The sequence below is a fragment of the Symphalangus syndactylus genome, chromosome 13 (genome assembly GCF_028878055.3).
Source record: "Symphalangus syndactylus isolate Jambi chromosome 13, NHGRI_mSymSyn1-v2.1_pri, whole genome shotgun sequence".
NCBI classification, from domain to species: domain Eukaryota; kingdom Metazoa; phylum Chordata; class Mammalia; order Primates; family Hylobatidae; genus Symphalangus; species Symphalangus syndactylus.
In genome coordinates, this window is record NC_072435.2 from 86,832,259 (window position 1) to 86,856,721 (window position 24,463).

General features: G+C 35.4%; 2 long non-coding RNA genes across 2 annotated transcripts in view; one reads left to right on the forward strand and one right to left on the reverse strand.

Moving 5' to 3' along the window:
- The window catches only part of LOC134732154 (uncharacterized), an 89,699-nt gene extending 80,369 nt beyond the window's left edge, over positions 1–9,330 (reverse strand). Inside the window, exons 1-2 of the long non-coding RNA XR_010115036.1 lie at positions 9,054–9,330; positions 8,253–8,375 (exon numbers count right to left, since the gene is read on the reverse strand). This is a non-coding gene — a long non-coding RNA (uncharacterized lncRNA). The remainder of the gene's footprint in view (positions 1–8,252; positions 8,376–9,053) is intronic.
- The window catches only part of LOC134732155 (uncharacterized), a 114,860-nt gene that overhangs the window by 17,143 nt on the left and 73,254 nt on the right, over positions 1–24,463 (forward strand). Inside the window, exon 2 of the long non-coding RNA XR_010115037.1 lies at positions 6,477–6,610. This is a non-coding gene — a long non-coding RNA (uncharacterized lncRNA). The remainder of the gene's footprint in view (positions 1–6,476; positions 6,611–24,463) is intronic.

A 24,463-nucleotide genomic window follows, 5' to 3' on the forward strand; every position in this document is an offset into this window, starting at 1 on the left:
ATGGGTCAAAATACCAGTAAAGATACAACCCTATTAAACAATCGACCTATTTGACATTTTTAGAATACAATACCCAACAACTGAAGAATACATGCTTTGTTAAAATTAGGAAGAAAATCCTAAGATGGAGAAAATTTTAAGAGGCTGACAATATAGAGCTTTCATATTAAGGTAACAAATTAATATTTAACATGAAGGGCAATGAAAAGACAAAGAAGAATTTTAGCAGGGAAGTGGATTATATAAAGCTGACAGTAAATTTTATATTGTTGATTTGCCAAAATCTATACCAAATGTCATCAGAAGAGTGCTAGCAAAACATTTAAATAGGTTTGGGCCATGAAGAAGAAATTTCTAAAAATAAAATGAAACATAAAGATTACCAGACCAAATAATTTTTAACATATAAAAATAAAATTTACAGAATGAAGAAAGGGGATATTTTCTAATACTTAGATATGCATTAGGCCTAACTAAGAATAAGCAACAACAAAAAAAGGAATTCTATCATAATGCCATTCCCAAAGCATCCACACACACACACACACACACAAACACACACACACACAGTCACACCCACACACCCCCCACCCCCCACACAGAGCTGAGTCAGCAGGAAGAATTTGTTCTGGTTCAGAAACTTTCAAGATACTCGTGTGGGATTAAAGTGATTTTCTAGTTTCCTTGGTCTTTCTTGACCACAAAGTCCACAATTCAGTCACTGTATGATTTCTCTCAAACGTTAAGTCTTTGATACAGGAAAGGAATGTAAAGATAGCATGTTTTATTTTCAGCATTGTTATGTGCTTTGAGATTTCTCTTTTTAAGTACTAGATATTTCTACACCATTAGTCACAGGGAAAACCCTACAGGCTACTATGTAACCTAGAGGCACACATCTGGGCCAAGAACAGTTCAAAAATAAGAGCTGTTTGAACACAGAGATCTTACAATGACAAGTTAAAGTTAGTTTTGTCATCCTTTTGGTCTCATAAATTTAAGGAAAGACCTAGATCACACGAAACATTACTTCTTTCCTATAATTTTTCTTGCCTCTATTTTGGTCTCACAGTTTCTTGGGGCTACCCAAAGAAATCCATTTTCTGTCTTGCTTATCACGCGTCCGAAATCATCTTTTAACCTTTAGATTTCCAGGCTAAAAAAACTGACAAAGCAAAATCTAACCTGACTTGAAATGTAAATGTTGACCCAGTTTTCTCTTTTATCTTGTTCCCTTAGTACTGATTTGTGTGAAATGGGAACAGATGGCAATGTGTTACTTTTGGGAAAAGAAAAAAAAAAAAACCTTACCTCTAAAATGCCCCCATTCACTCAATAACACATTGCCATCAATAACTGTCTCATTTGCTTCATTTAATTACTTTGGTCCAGAATCCTTTGGCTACGCAAGTCAAATAAAAACTCAAAATAGATGGTATTATTCTGGAAGGAAAGTGAAGAAAGTTATGATAATATAAATTATTTTGATAGAAAAATTTAGAGACTGAAAGCTTTGTATCTCAGGCTGAAGGGCCGTTGAAGAGATGGTCTCAGGGGCAAGTTTCAAAATAAGCCATGAAATTAATAACATACAACTTTGTATATTCAGCAGCCAACACAAAACAGGCTTGAAGCAAATCGAGGACTGAAGAACAGATGAGAGCCTCAGTAGACTGAAGGTGTGCAAATGTTGGCTGGCCAGCACAGACACTAGAGTGCGTTATTATGTTTATAAAACAGTTTACTGGAAAACAATCCTAACGTTTCAAATTTGCAAATAGAACTGAAAAAAAATAATTTTGAGCTGCAAAATAAAAGAGTTCTTTTGGAGTAAGAGAGGAGTTCCCACAGGGACTAAAGGGAACAATCACCTGCTTCTATTTAAAGTCTCCCTGTGTGTATGATTTTCCCTCTAGAGAAAGGGCATGAAGAAATGCTTTAAAACCTCCAGTTTCACAGTGATCACGCTGAGGTAGGAAATTGGGTTCTTTCCTTTTTTTCCATTCCTCTTTCCTCCACCTTCTTTCCCTCCCTTTCTCCTTTCCTCCCTCTTTTTCTCCCTCCTCCCCTCCTTCACTTCTCTCCTTTCTTTCTTCCTCCTTCCCTTCTTCCTTCCTTCTTATCATCCTTCTTCCCCACCTTCTTCCTTTCCACCTCCCTTCCCTCCCTCCCTCCCACCTTCCTTCCTTCCCACCTTGAAACTTATAAATAATCCCCTTGACAAAATATTAAAAAGCAGTTATCTCCCCCTGACCATTGGACATAATGGTTGTAAATTTTAGGTGACTTATGTCAATATGGGTCATGGTGGAAACTGAATTCTCCCCAGCTGGTTCAGATGAAGTAGGTTTAAAGAAAGTACTACTCTCAAGAGTTCCTGAGGTTGGATCACATGACAATGGTCCCAAGATTGAATTTTCAAAACTGTTTTTTTGCTGTAGAATGAACTGGCATTGTAGCAATGTGGTTGTATCAATCAGATCATCATTGACTCATCACTCTTCTGGCATAGTTTCAAAAACCCCTTCTAACATAACGTGCTAATTTTATTTAAGCTACTGAGAAAACTCTTAGCGAATTATTACAAAAGACACTGGTTACATAAAGCATAGCATGATATTTTACCTATCAGGAGACCTGGGCTTGATCGCTCTAACCCTTCACAAGATATTGAACCTCAGGAAGGTCATCTAAACTTCTGTGAGCCTCAGTTTCCTTATTTATAAAATAGTAATAGCATTAGTTTTTCCCTTGAAGGGTATGAGTATAAAATTAGACAAAATATGAGAAAGTGCTATGAAAGCCACAAGACACTTTGCCTATACTAAGTATTGTTACTGTTTGCCAAATGGAGACAGAATTAGAATATTGATCTTAATCTAGTGTTTAAAAGGCAGACTTCAGAATCTACCTGATACCTTTGATTTCTCAGTCTACCATCCAAGGGATTATTTTGATTCTTGACTGTTTACTAATTGTACTTACCCTTTCTATTCTCAGTATTTCCATCCATAAATGAAGGGTAGTTCTGTGAAGTTTTTTTTTTTTTTTTGAGACAGAGTCTCGCTCTGTCGCCCAGGCTGGAGTGCAGTGGCGCGATCTCGGCTCACTGCAACCTCTGCCTCCCAGGTTCAAGGGATTCTCTTGCCTCAGCCTCCTGAGTAGCTGGGACTACAGGCATGTGCCACCACACGCAGCTAATTTTTGTATTTTTAGTAGAGATTGGGTTTCATCGTGTTAGCCAGGGTGGTCTCGATCTGCTGACTTCATGATCCCCCTACCTTGGCCTCCCAAAGTGCTGGGATTACAGGCGTGAGCCACTGCGCCAGGCTGGTTTTGTGAAGTTTTAATGAGATAATGCATTTAAAGCTTTTAGGACAGTAACTGGCACATATTTCTTCTATATACATGTCATATCTAGAAATCTGTACCTAAAACAAATGACTCTTCTACAAGTATACAACAATACATTTTATATATGTTTTAAGTTCCCATTTTAGACTCTACCATAACTTACATTTTGTACTGCAAAATAAATATTTTCCAACAAATTATTTTGCAGAACTACTCAGGGGATCTCAAAAATTTAGACCAGAGAATTGAAATTACACTGGGATGGAGCTAAGCATTGGTTATATAAATTCAGTTCAGCTGGTCAGGAGATGAAGGCCATGTATTTTTCTGCTGTGTCTGCATTCTCCATTCTCCAGCCATCATAGCTAAAAAATTCTCTCTTATGTTTTCACCTTTAAAAAAAAATTATAGAAAGCTTTTTCTCTTTTTAAGTTTTGTGTCTCTGATACATCACTTATTTGGTATTTTTGAGAATCTGATTCTACCGTTTATGTTTCTAATGTTGATTTTAATCCTGCTGCTTTTAAAGGTTCTTATAACATTTCCCTACCTCAAAAAATGTCAAGTTTTCTATTAGCATCTGCCAATTTTTCAGCTCCTTGTTCAGCTGACCCTTTTTATATTATCTCATTTTTATCTTTTATAACCTATTATTTTAGAATGTTATTGAGAGCATATGGCCATTGTTTTAAATTCTGCTGAGAGGTCAGACTCAGACTACCTGGGCTTATACTCCATCTTTATCATTTACAAAGTCATACAGCTGTGAGCATGTTACTAACGTTTTGTTTCAGTTTCCTCATCTGTAAAATGGGAATAATCTCATAAGTTATGTGAATTATAAGATACACTATATATTAAATGTTTAGAACTCTGTTAAGCAATAGCTCTCAATAAGTAACTATTATTTTCTTAAACTATCATTTTTTTAAAAAATAATTATTTTCCCTATAGTAATTATCTATAGCTCTAGATCTAAATATAGATTTAGAGATCTAGATGTGATGATTAATGCTGAGTGTCAACTTGATTGGATTGAAGGGTACAAAACAGTGATCCTGGGTACATCTGCGAGGGTGTTGCCATAGAGATTAACATTTGAGTCAATGGGCTGGGAAAGGCAGACCCACCCTTTATCTGGGTGGGCACCATCTAATCAGCCACCAGCACAGCTAGAATATAAAGCAGGCAGAAAAACATGAAAAGACTAGACTGGCCTATCCTCTTAGCCTACATCTTTCTCCCGTGCTGGATGTCTTCCGTCCTCAAATATCAGACTCCAAGTTCTTCAGTTTTGGAAGTCGGACTGGCTCTCCTTGCTCCTCAGCCTGCAGACGGCCTATTATGGGACCTTGTGATCGTGTGAGTTAATACTTAATAAACTCTCCTTTATATGTGTGCGTGTGCACACGTGTGTGTGTGTGTGTATTCCATTAGTTCTGTCCCTCTAGAGAACCCTGACTAATACACTAGATTTCTCTCTTTTTATTTCACAGTAAGCTGTTGGCTCAACCTGCCCCTCTTCTATTTTAGAGGTATTAAGATTCAAAAGTGGGAGCTTATTCCTGCCCCTAAATTCTGAAATAAGTATGAATTTCAGTCCACAAATATAATTGTTGAAGTAATAAAACTTGGTTTACTTTCTATAATTCAACTTAATTTCTAACTCTAGATCTAGAAGAGATTTAGATACCCAGATCTACAGATATAGATATAGACATATATACAAAAACATATATATGCACGCATATTTCTGTGTCTATGTATATATGTACATACACATATATATTTCCTCTTCTGCATTGAGTATGGTGTTTTTAGGCTTCTTCATATTGCAGATTAAATATGTAATTAAAAACTTTTCCACAGACATTATAAAAAAACTACAGATATTCCTCATGAAAATATATGCTGCATTTTAATAAAATATGCCAATAAAAACTCTATAAATGTTTGAATAGCTTTGTGTTAGTGATAGAGAAAAGAGTGGAACTATCGCGTTAACTGGTTTCTTCAGAGAGATTAAAGGTGGTGAGGAAATCTAGTTCTTCACATGTGTATTTCTTGAAAACAAATATACATCCATTCATTTTAAAAATTTAAATATTTTTTAATTGAATTTTTAAGGGATTCTACTTTATCATTTATGACAATAGGAAATTTTGAATTCAGCGTACTTATTTAACACCTACTAAGTCTTAGGCTTTATATATGGTGCTTGGGACACAACAATGAATTAGATACAATATCAGTCTTCAATGACCTATAATGTAATTGAGTGAGAACACACACCTAAACTACAGCTGCAACTAGTGTGCATGGCTGTGAAGAGCATAAACCTCCTTCCTCAGTATGAAAGCACCTCACATAGCATCTGGCACACAGAAAATATTATTTAATAAGTGTTTGATGAATGATTAAATGAATAATGTGTATGGTGTGGTGGGACACAAAGGGAAAGTGGACCATTCTACCTGACAGGTTGGGGGGAATACAGTGTAAGGGATGCATAGAGGAGATGCTTTAATTCGCCTTTCTGAGTTGCAGGTGTTCATCAGAGCTGCTATGGAGTAGATGTAAAAAACTGCAGGTAAAGTGAGCTGCATATAAAAAGGTGAAATCACACAGCATGATTAGGGAATGGAAGTTCCTCACCACAATTGCAGCACACAGTAAAAAGAGATGGCTGGGTCTGAAAATCTATCAGGAAAGGAGATAAGGGATGGCTTCATTTGCTATGATAATGCATGTGTGTCAGAGTGAAGGAGATCAGAGAAAGCACAAGAGGAAGACTGTTACAGGCAAAGGAGTATTCCTTCCTCTGATTACATATATATGGATATAAATTCATATGAATATGTCTATATTATATCTAATATTGTGTATATATGCATATTTGCATATGTTAGGATCATGATTGTTCATCATACTCTTTCTCTATTAAATAAGAGACAGGAGGAGAGTAAATGTGAGGTTAGCTTGAGCTAAGGTGCTTGAAGACAACGTAGAGGATTTGTAATTTCTGTATTCATTGTATGAGTCTCCTGGGTCTTTAGGAAAAGGTACCAAAAAAGAAAATCAAAGCCAAATGGTGGTGTTTGTATTCTTATCCTGGTGTCTAGTTATGGAAGGAATGACACAGCAGTTGCCTGAGAAAACAATGTCATGGCTGCCCCTTTGAACTTCAGGCTTTTATGATAATGGCCTCAACACTTGCATTGAAGTAGAAACTGTCTCCAACAAAATACCAACTCTCGTAAGTAAATATGAATGTGCAAATTGGAGTATCCAGAATTCATTTTTATTTATCTTACACAATTTTACCTCATTCCAAATGGGCACATATTTTGACACTGATAACCTAAATTCTATTGACTTGAGAGTTTCAGGAGGGGAAATGAGAACATCAGGAAATCTTGCCAAATGATTTCTCTTTTTATTTCACAGTAAGCTGTTGGCCCAACTACCTCTGCCCCTCTTCTATTTTAGAGGTGTTGAGATTACGGAGTGGGAGCTTATTTCTGCCCCTAAATTCTGAAATAAGTATGAATTTCATTTCACAAATATAATTGTTGAAGTAATAAAACTTGGTTTATTTTCTGTAATTCAACTTAATTTCTTACACAGAGCCCCTACGCCACCACTGATGGGAACCTTGATCACATAAGCTTTGAGGATTTCTTTCCTGTGGTTCAACTCCAGCTTCCCCTCCAGAATCTTATGCAAGGCAGGGTGGTTGGGGAATTCAAGTGGAGGAAGGGGAAGCAATCTGCTATCTAGTCAGTTGGGCATGATGATCTTCTCTGGAATATCCATTATCTCCATCTGCCTGGTTTCCTTCAGATTCAGAGATTCTCTGCTATTCTGAGCCACTATTCAGGCATAAAAATCCTTTCCCGTACTGCATACAGGGGGCCACCTGCCTTATGGCCTCATGGCCATTTTCTCCCTGGGCCTTGTTGTCTTGCAATGTACAGTTTTTCCTCTGCATTTGGGACACAGAGACTGCTCTATTTCATTTCTCATTTCTCTCCCACCCCAACCCAGAGTTCTCTTTATAAGGATATTTGGTGTATGTGTGTGGGGGGTGTTGTTTTGTGTACTAGTTTATTACAAAAAAAACCCATCTATTCTTTCAAATTCCTTCTTCCAAGTGTTCAGATTTTTTTTTTTTTAAACCAAAACTCAGAAAGACTCATGGTGAGTTAGGGGGTAAGAAAAAGACAGTATTTCAAAATGTTTACTAACCACGTTTTTGTCTATCATAGCCATCCATTTTGCTAGACTATAATAAAACTGGTAAAGAACTCTGGCATCCATAAATGTCCTTTCGTTGGGAGAAGGACTCCTACCATACACCTACCGATTCAAGCTCAGTTTGATTTAACCAATGCTTACTGAACTTTTCCTGTTTGTAATATACTTTGCATAACACAAAGTTGAAGAAAAATAAGATGCTTGTCCTAGAAGAATTTGCAGTCTAGTGGAGAAGAAAGACTAGAACATAAATAACAGTAACGCAAAACCTGAAATGATTAATCAGCTCACAAGACTCATAAACAAAGAGCTCTGACTGTACTGAGAAGGCAATTAATTTAAATCAGGTAATTGAAGAATACTTCAGACCAGCATTGAGTCATAGTCTACCAGCAAAGACAATATTAACAACTCTCTGGACATTTCTTCTGCTCTCTGGGTAATTTGGAGTTGGGGTACAGAGGATTATTCTGGTTCTTCAACCCCTGCATGACAGCATTTGTGTGCTTTGGAGAGTCCAGAGCTTAAAAGTAGTTTTATGCTCAAGGATTCTTCTCATACATCTTCACTCACTGTTAGAGGTCCCCTTCGCTCCCACCTCACCCCATCCTTCAGTCATTATCTGCTTTTCTAAAGCTTACGTGTTTCAGAATCTAGGTCAGTCCTTCTCTTGCCATCTTGTCTTTTGGTGGTGGTGGTAGTATGTGTTTGTTCCTCTCTGTATTTTTTTTTGTGTGTTTCCATTAGCTCTTTTTTTCCCCCACCTGAAAAATTGATTTCAAATTTTGAAGAAGTTGGTGTTTGGCATTTTCTGCTAACAAAACCTTGATCAGAAGCCTTTGGAAAATGAAATGGTCACATGACAGAAAAGGAACATGAGATTTCCTTTAAAAATATGAAAACCTTAAATGTATACTACAAAGTGAAAGAAGCCAGTCTGAAAAGGCCACATACTATATGATCCCAGCTCTATGACATTCTGGAAAGACAAAACTATGGAGACAATTTAAAAAAAAAAAAATCAGTGCTTGCAGAGGTTAGTGTGGGAGGGTGGAATGAATACACAGAGTACAGACAATGTTTAGGGCTGTGAGACTATTCTATATAACACTATAAGGATAGAAACGTCATTATACATTTGTCCAAACCCATAAAATGTGCACCAAGCTTGAACGCTAATGTAAACTATGGACTTTGGGTGATAATGATGTATTAATGCAGGCTTACCAATTGTAACAAATGTAATACTCTGGTGGGGGATGTTGATGGTTCGGGAGGCTGTAGGGGAACGGAGTATAAGGGAACTCTGTACTTTCTACTTAATTTTGCTATGAAACTAAAACTGCTCTAAACAGTAAAGTCTGTTCAAGAAGCTAAAAAATTAATATGCACTGTTCTCTCTGCCCCACTTCTCACGAATTAGTGACTGCTCTCATACTCACCTAGTCACAGTACTGTCTTCTGATTGTGTATGAGTCTCTGTTGTCTGTCAACCTTGGTGAGTGAAATTGTTTTTCACTTGGCAGAACATAAGTGGTAAGGAAAATCTTTGACTATCTTGGTCCACATGAAAAAAAAGAGATTCACTCGATTTTGCTTCCCACAATAAGTATTGTGCCTTGATGTATACTTCAAAGAGACATGGCACAGATAGAGAAAGGGCAAAAAGAAAGAAAAAAAATCAATATGGGAAAATATCATTTCTGATTGCTGTGAACCATTTCAATGTTCCCTATTTGTTTTATCACTCAAAGAAAGACTCTGATGGTATACAGGCTTATTTAACACCATAGAAAATGTGTGTTTATGATGCCGAGAGAAGACAGTCTGTCCTGGCCAGTCACCATGGTAACCTCTAAAAGCAAAGATTATGTCTGATTAGGTTGCCCTTCTCAGGAGGAAGTGACCAGAAAAAATCTTTTGAAAAGTTTAAAATGAAAGGTAGGAAGATACTGGTACTAATTTTGCACAGCTGTTCTCCTCCCTGACTCCCTTAATAAGAGTGACTCACACTATTTTCTAGAACCTTTTTTCAATCCCATAGAGAGCTTCCAAAGACATCCTCCCCTTGTTGAAAATGTACCTCGGCTCAGTCCTTTGTAGTTATTGTTGCCACAGCCCATAATCAGAATTCCTGACACCTTTGTGATTGCCTGTAAAGAGATTAATGAATGTTCCGAAAGAAACAATTAAGGAAATAAAAGAAGTGAAATGTAATCTGCCCTGAAGAAGTTGTGAAAGGAAGCAAAAACTCAATCATGCCTTTCCTTCAGTGATTTGGAAGGCAAGCAAATGCCGGCAAGGTGGAAATATTGAAGAAGCCAGAAGACTACTTAATGTTAGAGTTAATTTGTGGAAGTTATTAGTGCTCTTTGTATTAAAAATAATCCTTTTTGAGCAAGATTTGGTTTTTTTTCTCAAGCGTCTACAGCTAATACTAGTGCCTTTAAAGCAGAGGGTATATCAGTTATTCTGCTTTCTATTTCATTTTTTTACACAATGTAATAAATGAAATTATTGGGGAGTTACTAACATAAAGAGAAGTATCAAGTAGAGGAAATGATAGGTGTACTCCTACTTAACTGAGATGGTATATTCTTACTGGACTGATAGAATATTCTGGACTGGCAAGATAATTGATGTAAAGTCTGCAAAATATTTGCAAACTTTTTGGTGTTTAATAAACCTAAAAAATAGGTGGCATTAAATGTCACTGTAATCATTTACATGGTAAATGTGATTATTTATTCAATTTATTGCATAAAAATCTGCATTTGAGCGAAAGATAAAAGCTAAGAGTCATTCTTTTCTCTCTTTTTATTGAAAGTAAATAGTTTTTTAAATTATACATGATTATTATAATAAATCTGTGGGAAATGTGGTAATATATATACAATTAAAACTGCACAACGCCTTTGCCTACGGGTAGATTTCCACATGTGTACATGAAAATGTGTTAGATGATTCTCACTGAAGCAAAAGATACAAAGCTATATAAATGCACTCTGTGGGCACCAGGTTTAAAAATTATGATGTATCCATATGATGTAACACAATGTTGTTTTCAAAAACAGTGAGAACATGCTATATAGGTCAATAAGGAATATTCTCCAAATATCTTAAATGATGATGCAGCAAATACATAATGTTTATGATGTGTCAGATATATTCTAAATGCTTTTTGTGTATCAACTAATTTGATCCTCACGACAACTCCATTAAGTAAATACCCTTATAAGTCCCATATTATAGAAGAATAAAGAGAAGCACAGAAAAGTTAGGTAAGCTGCCCAAGGTAACACAGCTAGCAAAGAGTAATGACAGGTTTTGATCCCAGTCTGACTTCAGAGTCTGCTGAGCAATACTGTAAAGCAACTGTCAGAACAGTGTATGTAATATATTGCTAGTGTATGATTAAAAGAATATATATATATGCACACACACATACATATAAATACATACATATATATACAGTTGATCCTCATTATTCATGGGTTCTTCTACTTGCTAAAATACATTTGTATTAATAACTCCAAAATCAATACTTGCAGAACTTTCTAGGTTAAAGAAGGCAATGCTCTGCCTTCTTATTTCAGCTTCCATATTATAAACAAGTGTCCTTTTCATGGTCTATTTAGTGCCAAATGTTTCTAATTTTTGTGCTTTTTTGCTGGTGATTTTACTGTTTAAAATTTCCCCCAAGCATAGTGTTGAAGTGCTGCCTACTGTTCCTAAGCACAAGAAGGCTGTAATGTGCCTTATAGTGAAAATATGTGTGATAAACTTTGGGCATGAGCTATAGTGGCTGTGAGTTTAATGTTAATGAATCATAAATAAGATGCCTTCAAACACAAAAACACACAAAACAAGGTTACATATAGATCAGATGATGACACTGTTGTGACCAAAGGCTTTCAGAAACCTAACTCTGTATTTCCCATAGGAGCAATGGTACAGTAGTGACTAATTCAGAGTTCACGAAGACTATAGAACACACCTACTGAAAACAAACATTGTGTATATATATTGCCTAGCAAAATCTTACAAAAATGATGAACTATAAACTGTGGGTGTCTTTGAGAGGGAAATTAAGGTACTGGAGTTCAGAAATGGAAGATTTACCTTTCACCTTAAGAAATTTTACCAAGTATATTCTTTATGAAAATATTTTTATGTAAACCGTACAGAGAAAGAAAAAGTTTTCCAAACTTCTGCCTAATCCCAACTTCCTGCAAATAGATTCATAAATAATTTTTAGGCTTTTAAAATATAAATAGAAATATATTATTATATTCTATAGGATCTTTCTTTTTTAAACTTTATATGCTGAACTTCTTTCTAAGTAAAAACATAAAGGACTACCTATTTCTCCCTTTCTACGTCCCAACAAAAAGAAATATAGCCCCACAGTCCCACACTGAGAAACAGAATCATGGATTTCTTTTTCCAGACTGTCCACCTACGACTGGCATTTCTGCAAGAGTCCTGTAACAACATTTTGAAGATAAAATCATGCCATGACTCTGAAATTGGAAGTACAGAACATATAAAAAAATAAATCAAGAAATGAGGGGAATCTCCTGAAAGGTTTTGCTAATGTTTATATTTTCACTTCTTAGCTCCAACCAGAGAATTTTTATTACAATAGAAGAGAAAATAATTTACTCCAAGTCAGTCACATATTAAGCATTTTCTAGATTTTATTTGGTCTTCATACTAGTAGAAGGTGATATAATTATTCCTATTTACTGATAGGGAAGATAGGCTCTGAATGATTAGGCAGCTTTCGCAAATCAAATCATTCATGTCTCTTGAAAGCAGGATAAGGAGCCCTTTCCTATGCTCATCTTCAGGTGAATGTCTATGAATCTTTTTGTACCAATTCTAATATTTGACTGTCATATCTGCAGGTTACTGGACCACTTTTTATTGTGATACTTAATTTATACAACATTAAATGGCCTCCAGTGTCCTCAAAGACTGCCTAGCAGATGTAATGTGGATATCCCAGAACACACTAATTAGACTTTTAGAGTCACAAATACACACCGCTCATTATATTAGAAACTGAAACTCTAACCATTTCAGTACTGCTCTTCACAAGGGTTAAGATTTTGATTTTGTTGTTTAAAAAAACAAAAACAAAACAAAACAAAACAAAATAAAAATGACCTCCTTAAGATGCTGACGCCTTGGTTTAAAGGAAAAAAGTGCTGCAAACTTAGAGCTACTTAAGATAATGGCTTCCAGAACTGAGTTAAGTTGAATACAAATGAAGTCAAGGAACAGTTCTCAGGATCGTGCTGTATTTAAATTAGACCTACTGGCATATTTAATGTTTGAATTGTAATACTCACTGATATCCTCTAGAGGGAGAATGAAACAAGAATAGGCAAATTATTTATTTTAAAAAGTGGGTGAATTTGAATAATCCTGCAAATTGTCCCTTAACAGAAAGAAGTCATTCAGCCAAATCTGTCATAAACAAATCACAGATTGGTTAATTTTATTGTGGCATATTTTCTAAGTAGCTGAATTAGCTTCTATAATAAAGACCCAATTTTTAGTTTCCTGTTAATTTTGAATTAGAAAAAAAGCTACATGCACACACCCACAAAATTTCACCCACTTTACTACTTATAAATTGCAAAAATGTCTATATTATAGCATAGATAATGATCTGCTTAAAACACTTTCTAAAAACTGTGCATTTTGTTCTTAGTATTCATAAAGTAAACACAATGCCCATCTACCCAAATATAATGTGACACAGCCTAAGAAAAGGAGGCAATCTGCAAAGCAAATTACCAAAGGCTACATAAAATACTTCACAAGGTTAAATATCAGAATAATTATTCCTCTTCCCATCACAATTTTCTTAGGATGGTCAATGTTCTGCTAAAATGATCCAATCTTTTAAAGTTTGGAGACCTAGAGAAAAAGTATGAAAATAAGTGTTTATGTGCATTGTACAAGAACTGAAATCCAGGTAGCTTCACTGTTATTACAGAGTCTGAAGAAATAAACATCCCACGGAGATGAGATCACTATCTCCAGAAATAAAGGTTTCCAAAAGAAAAACAATTGTGAAAGGAAATTATCCTCTTTACTAACAATATGGTGATCAGCCATTCCCGCTTTCTCCTGATGATGAGGTGATGTCACTGGTCAGAAGCACTGGCCTATTTTCTGTACTGCCTATGGTGGGTTGGATTGGATGAAAATAAACATCTTACATAACAGGCCGGCTGTGCTCTCTGTCTTTTTTTTTTTTTTTTTCCAAAGAGATTTTCCCAGCATGAATTCAGTGTGTACAATTAACATTGGCCAAATTTCAGCTGAAAAATCTGTTAGGTTTATAAGCAGATTAACAAATACAGCTTATGTATGCTGCCTCCCATTCCTCTACCAGCCCAGCTCCTTTTTACACACACACACACACACACACAAACACAAGCACACACACACCACCACCACCATCACCACTGACATCACCTCACCCCCACCACCTCCACCCCTCCTGTAATCAAAACAGCTTTGTACCAAGAGAAAAGGGACAACAGGCAAGTTAAAATTGAAATTGGTCTTTGAACAGCAGAAACAAAATAGAAGATTGCAAATTAGAGCCATTGTCTTGTCCCAGTAATGTAAACCAGACCCCCCTCAGTGCTTATTTTCTCAGAATTGAAGAAGATAAATCTAAGATTATGAGCCTAACCAAAAAGATGCATCCTTATGCTAGTGGCTTTTATAGTCATAAAAAGTGCAAAGCCAGAAGTGAGTATTTTCAATTGTCATTTGTAATAATTAGTAAAAATACTGCAGTTTTCTGTCATAAATCCTGTTGTACATGGAGGGATTTATTAATCTTTAAGCTTTGGTATTTACTGTAGAGGCTACTTATAGAGAGGAAACATAAAACTAAAGGACTCAGCTTGATTTTCCTAATTCCTGAAGGTACAATAAAATCAGAGATGCCAAAGATCTGAACGAAACATGTGCTTGAACAGCCTGGATAGAAGCTCATTTAAAATCAGCAGTATAATTCACAGTGGGGTTTGGACGGAATACTTTAACTGACCTAGTGGTCTTAGTTTCAGAGAAAATCTGTCATACAGTTTAAACTCAGTAAATATCTGAATATCTATCATATGCCTAACAAATGGCAAACATTGATTAACTTAAATAGTATAGAGTTAAACTTAGATGATGAGATAATTCTTTGCATTGTTAAGCAATAAAAAACATTAGTAATTTGTAGGCCAAGATAGAAAAATGATTCAGAGTGAATGCAAAGGAGATGATGAATTAAGATGATCTGATCCTTCCTGTCATAAAAAATAATCACCATTCTTCTAACCCAAATAAGAGCCACATTGAAAAGGGCTGAAATGCAGCTCTCTTTTACTTGGTGCATATACATAATGTCAAGTCAAGAAAGCCAGTCCTGTACCTGTGTATGCCTTACTGTGTATCCATTTACAGTTGCTTATCTATGTTTACAGGCTACTCTATCTCTTAGAATATGCTTCAGTATGTTATATATGTACTTAATATATATCAGTAATACCCATTTGCTTGAAGATAGAATATGCATGTGAAGAATTAGCTGTAATATTTTGGAAACATAATTAAATTTGCATTCTAAATACTTGCATTTAAATCTCAGCTTTGATTGTTACTGACAGTAAAACCTTAGACAATTAATTGTGCTTCTCTAATCTTCAGTTCTCTCATCTGTAATGTGAAGACAATTATGTTTTTAAGAGATGTTGGGAGGAAAGAAAGAAAACATGTACAATGGATCCAACACAGTGCATAGCAAATAGTTGAATATCCATGTATGTGTGTATATGTATGTGTATATATACATAACTTTGAATGATCAAAGCAATATATATTCATTGAGTAATTTTGCAAGGAAGCAAGATTGAATTATTTAATATTTAACAATAAAGGAAAAATATAGCTTTTTAATTTCTTAGAACAATTACTTATTTACTTGGCTTAAAGGATGATAATGACCCGTAATTTTTGTATATGTATAGTTATTTGCATTGAGTGGGTAGTATTCAAATTAATTTTCAATTGTTGGATCAAACAAATATTTTTGAATGCTTATTTTATGTTTAATAATAGAAGAGGGGAAAAAATTATTTCAGCAGTTTATTGTCTTCCAGGAGATTTCAAAGTTTTGGGAGAGATGATACATTAAAGAAACAATTATAAGACACTTAGTAATTATCTTATTATGTCAGATATAAGTGTTCTAGGAACCAAAAATAAATGTTGGTAAATTAAGAACAGTTACTGCTTTTATGTGCATTTAAAAAATGGCAAAAATCTGTTTATTTTATGAAAGAAAATTCTTTATGAATGTCTAATATGAAATTATGATCTCTTGAAATATCTTCTATACATTTAGGAGAATAATGTTTCTTGAAGTATTTTTTGACAGTGCTAAAAAACTCAAATCTCAGTAGGTTTACAGCTGAAAATAATTTAAAAGAAACAGCAAAAAAGATGAATATCTTCAGAGAAATATACTTGTAACAAGGTAATATCTTTAAAAACTACATGTATAAAATAGTAATGTATAGAAAATATTTTCAAGTTATAGTTCTGTGAGAAAATTAAAAATGTGGAATCATGGTCCTTTTTTTACAAGCTTTGAATTACCATTGTTAAAACTGGTGGTGAAAGCTGATTGATTTTACTAGAGTTTTATTTTGCTATTTTTGAGAAAATTCTGACTGAAGGAAATATAGGATACTCTGGAAAAGAAGGAAGAAACCCAGCTTTTTCTTTGTGTAGAATCTCAAGTCCAGATGCTGTTTTTTTTCTTCATGAAAATTCATAGTGTATCTATTATAGCTTCCTAATTAAAGTCACACATGTATGAATAATGTTTTGAAAATCAGTCACTATCCACTTTACATATGTTAACATATATTATGTTTTAGAGTCATTTTTTGCCAAAGAGCTCAGGATGCTACATAACTTACATGAAGTAGCAGTACTACTAATGTTTTGCTCATTGATTAGCTTCAGGAATTTTATAATGATGAAAAGTGAAAAAGCTAGAGTTTAATATTTTTTAAAACCCAATTAAATTCTGTGACTATAAAGGTGTTGTTTCATTTTCTTATGCTTCCAAAAAGCTGTACCTTTTAATTAATTCAACAAATATAATTTTTAAATATCTAGTTAATGCCAGTCACTCTTGAAAACATCTGGACTATATCTGTGAAGAAAGCTGACAAAAACGGCCAAGCGCAGTGGCTCACTCCTGTAATACAGGCACTTTGGGAGGCGGAGGCAGACAGATCACCTGAGGTCAGGAGTTCAAGACCCGTCTGGCCAACATGGCGAAACCCTGTCTCTACTAAAAATACAAAAATTAGCTGCGGGTGGTGGTGAGTGCCTGTAATCCCAGTTACTCAGGAGGCTAAGGCTGAGGCAGGAGAATCGCTTGAACTCGGGAGGTGGAGGTTTCAGTGAGCCGAGATTGGCCACTGCACTCCAGCCTGGGTAACAGAGCTAGACTCTGTCTCAAAAAAAAAAAAGAAAGAAAGAAAAAGAAAAAGAAAAAAGAAAAGAAAGAAAGCTGGCAAAAATATTTCTACTCTAGCTTCTATTCTGGATCAATGGTAAGTTAGAAATACAACAAATAAGTTAATTGTATAACATATTCGAAATTGCATAACGTATTTGAAATTGTAACAAAACTGCACATTGTACACATGTATCCCAGAACTTAAAGTATAACAATAAAAAAGAAAAAGAAAAGAAAGAAGTGTGGTGAAGAGCCACAGAATAGGGTGAATGGTTGGAGAAGGAAGCGTTGTTTTAAATGAAATCTTCTCTTTGTTCAGAGAAATTAACATTTGAACAAAGATGTAAAGGAGGTGAGAGAGGTGAGATTTGAATGTTTTATTGCTATTAAACAGCGCAGTATCAATTATCAGGAGTCTGGCTCAGTCACTAACTGAAATTGGTGATTCTGGCCAAGTATTTTACTTCTTTATCTGTAAAACAAGCACAATAAAAATATCTACTCAAGATTGAGGAGAGGGAATATAAGACCATTTATTGCACAAATACATTGCTCATTGCCAATGGGCGCTATGCACGCAAAATGAACAGTACACAATCTCGTCCCTTCAGGAACTCATGTTCATTTCAATAATGATTACATGCCAGCAATGAACAATGACAGTGTATTGCAAGGCTTTTTGGAGACTGCCATGTATTTTGCAATTGAATGGATATTGGAATGCAAAATTGCCTTTCTGATTTGTCCTTCTCTTAGAGCTGTGTATCACTGAACCTAACTGACTGGATCTTCTTAAAGCTTCTCATTGGCTGTCTCTCTCCTTCTGTAGCTTCTCCTACCTCTCAGTCACTCATTCTCTATTTAATTCACTGACTCTTCTTATTCTTTCAGATCCTTTATAAATAATATACCTTAAGAATTCTTTCTCAGTCCTCTTTGTATTTCTTTGTGCATTCTCTCAGTGGATAATTGAAATGTTACTGATTTTAAATATCAGCTCTAAAGACACAGTTACCTCTCCATCTTACCCAAATTCTTAATTGAGATGTAAGACAAGTCTGCAGATAGAGATTAAAATAACTTTTACATTGCTACAGTTAAGAAGGAGGACTCAGCTTTATATGGGGAGCAAATGAGTCAGCTAAATGGCCCCCACAATTCCCTGCCCACTTACCACAGCTGGGGGCCATGGCACGTCTCTCCATTTTGAGTATCCTCCTGGGACCCCAGCAGGCAGTGTCAATTTCATCTGAAGCCTCTGTACCAACAGCAAAAATTTTGCTCTGTATTCCTTTGTCCATCCCAAATTATGTTCAGCCATGTTGTGCAACCTAGCATGTTGGGGATTCTCCAATAAAATTAAAGAACCACATTAGGATACCCATATGATTAAAAAAATAAAGATTATCCAGTAAAAAATTTAACCCGAATAGATAATCAAAATGTGAATATAAGCTCTCTGACATTATAAAATTACCAGAGAGAGGCTGAAGATTCAATAAAATTTCAATAGAATTAAAATCCAAATCAAATTCCACATGAACTAAAAGTTCACAGAAAAAAGAGTCAAAAACTCATCTCTGTATGACCTACTGTTCATGGTTGTGGTTGGAGATGTTCTTGATGCCTGGGTAGATTTCAGGCTCCTTTAGAAGTTCAAGCCTAGGGTGGCATGGATATGGTTCTTTCATATATCGGAATTTTATGCCTCATTTTTTAATGTAGAGATTATTTATTATTTATGTTTCCATTGAGGGGTGATTTACAAATAGTGTCATGTGCAGATGTTAAGTGTATAATTCAAGCAGTTTTGAAAAATATACACACCCACACTTGCATTAAGTAGTAGAATATTTCTGTCACTCCAGAAAATTCCCTTGAGCCACTTGCCAAGAAATTCCTGTCCATCAAGAAAGGGCCATTGTTCTGATTTCTCTTACCAAAGATCAATTTTGCCTGATCTAGAAATACGTATACACAGAATCATAAAGTGTGTACTCTGAGGTGTCTTCTTTCACTCAGCATATTTTTTGAAATTCATGTATGTTGTTATATATATCGACAGTTCATTCCTTTTTATTACAGAGTGATATTCTACTGCATAAATATACCACAGTGTAATGGTTTTTTTAAATTAATTCTCCTGTTGATGGATATCTGAGCTGTTTCCAGCTTCTTGGAGTTTATGATATATACATAATGTACTTTTGATCTAAATATTTTCTGTTGGTATAGAGCCTACGTGTGTGTGTATATATATATATATATATATATATATATATATATACCCACACTTGCATACATATCTATATGGCAGTGTTGTACAAGGATTCTAGCGGGTAAATTTTCATTTTTCTTGGATGAATACTTAGGAGTAGAATTCCTGAGTAATATGGTAGAAACATATTTAATTTTACAATAAACTATCAAATAGATGTATCACTTTATACTCCTATGGTAATACTGAGAGTTTTGGTTATTGTCTTTTTAATTTTATCTACTTTTAGGTGTGTAGCAGTATCTTATTGTGGGTTTAATATTTTTACCTCACAGTAATGGCATTCAAACATCCAGGATTATTACAGCACTGGCCTCAAGTCAGTTAGTTTTTTTCAGACAGTACAGTCCCCAGCTCCTAGAATAGCTTTTCTCTTATGTAAAATTAGAAACTCAGTACTGAATGATATATTAAAGAAATAGCGAAACTCTTTCACATTATTTGAGTGAAGGAAAGTGTAGAAGGGGACATTCTGCTTGTTTCTAGTGTCATTAGGATGTCAGTCTAATCGATCCATTATCCATAACCAATGGACTTAATCTCAACTGATAGAAACCTATCAGCAAGATGATAAATTAAATCTTAAGCATTTACTCTTTAGGGGGAAGCAAGGTCTACTATGTTTGATACTTCTTAATTTTCTCCTTAGTTCCACTATCTTCCACAGGTGGCTTCCAAGGTCACCTTGTTCAGCTGACTAAGCTGATGGAGAGGACTAAAGCAGAGAGGAAGGTATCAGGAAGGTTTATACGAGGCAGGGCTGAAAATGGTACACCACCATTACCACTCATATTCCATCAGCAAAAACTCAATCATATGGACCCAGCTAACTGCAAGAGAGACTGGAAATGGAATCTAGATGCAACCTGGAAGAAGAGAAAACAGGTCAAAACTAGCTAGTAGTCTCTGCACACCTCATTCTAGCCTGCAGTACCAAGCCTTACGGTGACTGTAATGGTGCTCTACACCAGCCCACACACTGAAATTGCCTGTTAATTGCTAAAACCATCATCATTTTGCCAAAATCTGCCTGGCTGAAGTCCTTTGACACAATCTAAAAAGTGTTCAGACCTTTACTGAACCTCCTTTATGCACCTTCACCACCTGAGCACTTCTGGCAAGCCCAAGTATCTTTGCCGTGGTCTGAAAGCCTTTCTTGAGGTCTGTGTGTACTCAGGTTGCTGCCTCTATAGAAAGACCCCACTTGGGTGTGACAAACCTATTATAGTCTGAGGTCACTCACCTAAGTAAAAAATCTTTGACCCAAAGTTTTAAGCTTTCATTCAGGCTGCGGCAGTTTAAAGCGGATCCATATAACATTTCAAAAGCCACCAACATCAAAACATCCTGCCCACATATAAAATTTAAAGCCCTAAGCCGTATACTCTGGCAACACCAGATGCTTCATCACTCACTATGTATATTTTTCCCCCCCAAATTATTCTTGTTTCATTTTTCAATGTTCCCAGCCAACATATATATATTAAAAAAAATGCTGGATCTTGATATCGCTTTTCCAAAAGCCACAATTCTCAAATCCTCACCCTCAGCAGCAGAGGCTGTCCCAGCACAAGGATTAGTAGAGGGGAAAATGACTGAAAGCACGTACTGACTTCCAAGGATGGAAAAGGGCCAAGCATGCCGTTTCTTCTCACATTTAACAACCATGCCTCCATTCCCTGGTGCTGAGTACATGGAGAGATAGGAGACCTTACGAGTTCTTGTTGTTGAGCTTCCATAAAATGGAAGTTAACACCAGTGAAGAAGTGGTTCCCTGGCCCTTACAAACAAGAGCAGTGTCTATTTCTCTGGCCCTTATCTCTTTCCTAAACTGGTCTAGAACCCTTTTTAGAAATCACTCAGTGACTTCCCATTGCTTTTAAAGGTCAAAATGCTTTAACTAGGCCACAGGCCCTGCATAAACTTTCCCCAATCTGGCTCAACTTCATTCCTTCCTCACCTTCCCTGTCGCTACCACACACCAGCCAAATTGACTTTCTTTCATATCCTTGAGCTAAGCAAGCTTATTTCTGCTTATTTCAGGACTTTTGAATGTGCCTAGAACAATCCCTGTGTCCCGCTTCCCTTCACCCGCTGTCCAAACTTTTTATCTAATTAATGCCCACGTATCTTTCAAGTCTCAGCTTGAATGTCACTTATTCAGATGAGCCTTTATTGACTCCTTAGAGAGTACCAGGCTTCCCTTCATATTTAAATATCATCTTTAATTTCCTGAAAGAACTTAAGACAGTTGAAACTACTTCTTTAATGTTTTGTGTTTACTTTGTCTTTCCCAGATAAAATCTAAGCTTCACAGTGGAAAACATGTCTGTCTTGGTCATTCCTGTTTAAGACAATACTTGGCATTTAGTGGATGTTCAATAATTATTTGTTGAATTAATATATCTAAACTTAAGGGGACTCTCATGATATGACCCTCAACATAGATCATCAGTTAAAATTTACAAAAAAGACTAATTAAGTTTTCTCAAACACACTATGCTGTCCCACAGTGATAACGTTACTTACAATTAATCTAGTACTTGGAATATTCTTGTTGTCTTATCTATGTCTGAAAGTGCCTTAACAAGCCTTCTATGCCAACCTGTAGGATTATTATTTTCTCCATAAATCCATTCTGATATCTTTCATAGGTTGTCATCTCTTTCTTGCTTCTTTAGACTAAAACAAAACAATGTACTTTGATACATTTTTCATTACAGTACAATTATGTGTGTCCCTTTTTTAAGCCCCGATAAGACTACAGACTTCCTTAGAGGGGAGACTTATTCTCTCTAGCTACATCAGTGCCTGCTACAGTGCCTCATAAAGATGTTGTTCAATAAACAGTACTGAATTTAATACCACAGGATATAAGTCTAAATCTCACTGCCATAGATCTAAAAAAGAACTGATGAAGATCATGATATAAAAGCCACAGTCTCAAAAATTTATTTATATCAGTCCATTGATACAAGCTTGCTATGAGTTAAGCCTCCCTCCCTTGTAAGGCTGTCTTTTCTTTTTTTTCTTTATTTTTTTTCATGTTCTTTTAGAGCATAGATAACAATGGTGCACTTAAGCAATCTCCTTGAAGTAAGGAAAATCTGTACTGAAATGTTAGTTCTGCCCCTTACAAGCTTTAACCATGAATTGTCTCCTAGACAGTGTCAGACCGATACTTTAAATTCCATATCTCCTGCATTTGTAGAGCACTCTAAAGTGGATACACTGCTTTTATTGACATTTAATGGATTCTCCCCTAGATGCTATGCAAATGCTTTAAAATGATCAAATTGTCTTTACCTAAAAACCAGCTGGCTATACTTATTAATCTATTTTTTTCAATTATTTTATTGTCCCTCAGGCACTAAAGAAAGAAAACTAGTGTCTTACATCTAGTAAGTAGTCAAGCTCGATAAACTGTTTCTAAGACCTCCATGTCGTTATTTGATCAGTTGTGTGATATCACAGAAAAAGCATAGAATTTTCATTCAGAAAATAAACTTTTATGTACCTTAGCTCTACCACTTTCTAAAGACCATGTAGTTTTGAGCAAATCACTCTAGTTTTTGCTTTTGTAAAATGGAATTAAAAATAACACCCAACCTATTTCTTTCACTGAGAACTTTTTCCTAAAGTTTAATTGCATGTATCTACGAATACTGTAAAACCCAATTCAAATAATCCTGATAGAAGTCATAAGTATTGCGGTTGTTCTCAGTATATAATTTGCTTATCATTTTTGATAATAAATTTATGTCAGATTGTACATTCTACCACCAACAGTGCTATACAGAAAGCAAATTCTCAATATTATAAATATTGTTTGAATTTAAACATAAATGTATTTCTGATGGAAAAATATTAAATACATATATTTGTATTTATAAATATAATAGTAGGTATTATATGTATATTTATCCCTTTTTCTCAACTAAAATTAAGAATGTAAATATTTTAAGTATAAATTTCTGAGAAGCAAATGTCTATATTTAAAGTAATGGATTTTAAACAAAACATGAGTTTTTGTCTTTTAGTGATTAGAAAAACTAAACGTAACTTATCCAGATAATTCTATCAATTCTCTCCCCTCTGTCCTTATTCCAAAATTTCTAAACTAACTAGATGTGAGGAAAAATTGCATCCAAAATAGTTTTAGGTGGAGGTAACCAAATATTCAATTCCAGGTGTTTTTATGTTCATTGACAGTCATTCTATTCACTAATCTGAAATGGTAATGATTATTGCAGGTTTTTTTCTTTCCTGAATTTTGAAATATTAGATTTAAAGTTGATAGTTTAAAAATCGTCATAGGTCCTTTTCCAGCAGTTCATTCTCAGTTGTAGGGACTCTGCAGAATCTGCACTAGTAAAAGTGCTGAAATTGACTCTCTTAGGGTCACAGGAGAAGGCTGCATGTGTGCATTCAGGTGCTCAAAGAAGTATGCATTCTACTCCAGCAAGATGACTTGGCTTAATGCAACTTGCCTCGTTAATAACAGAGCCCACAAACACACAAGTCAGGGCTGAAGGCTTGCAATTGGGAGCAATATTCAGATTATGTAAACACCGTCTCCTGGAAAAGACAGGAGTTGAAATCAACTCTGAGAGAACTCTCGGAGGATTCCAAAAAAATTCACCTCACTTCCTCTTTTGGCTCAGAGGGTTCAGAAAAGCAAAGGAAGTGAGATATGACTCTATGTTCCAGAGCAGAGAAAAAAATATGCAGTTGGCACCTTTTACCTTCAAAGTGCTGCACATGGCTTAGAATCAGGAATTGGGCCATTGTTTTATCTTTTTTCTACCTTAGCACAAAACAAAAGATTTGAGAATAACAGTGAATCAAGATCCTAAGGGTAGTTCAGTAGGCTGGAGAAGATTTTATGAGATGAGAGAAGAGGTAAGTAAAATTCTTCCCAGAAGTAGAGGGAAGAAATGAAATCATCTCTCCTTGTCTCTGGTGGGAAATGTGCCTTTTAATCCCTGAGAATAAGTGCACACAAAAGCTAAAATAGG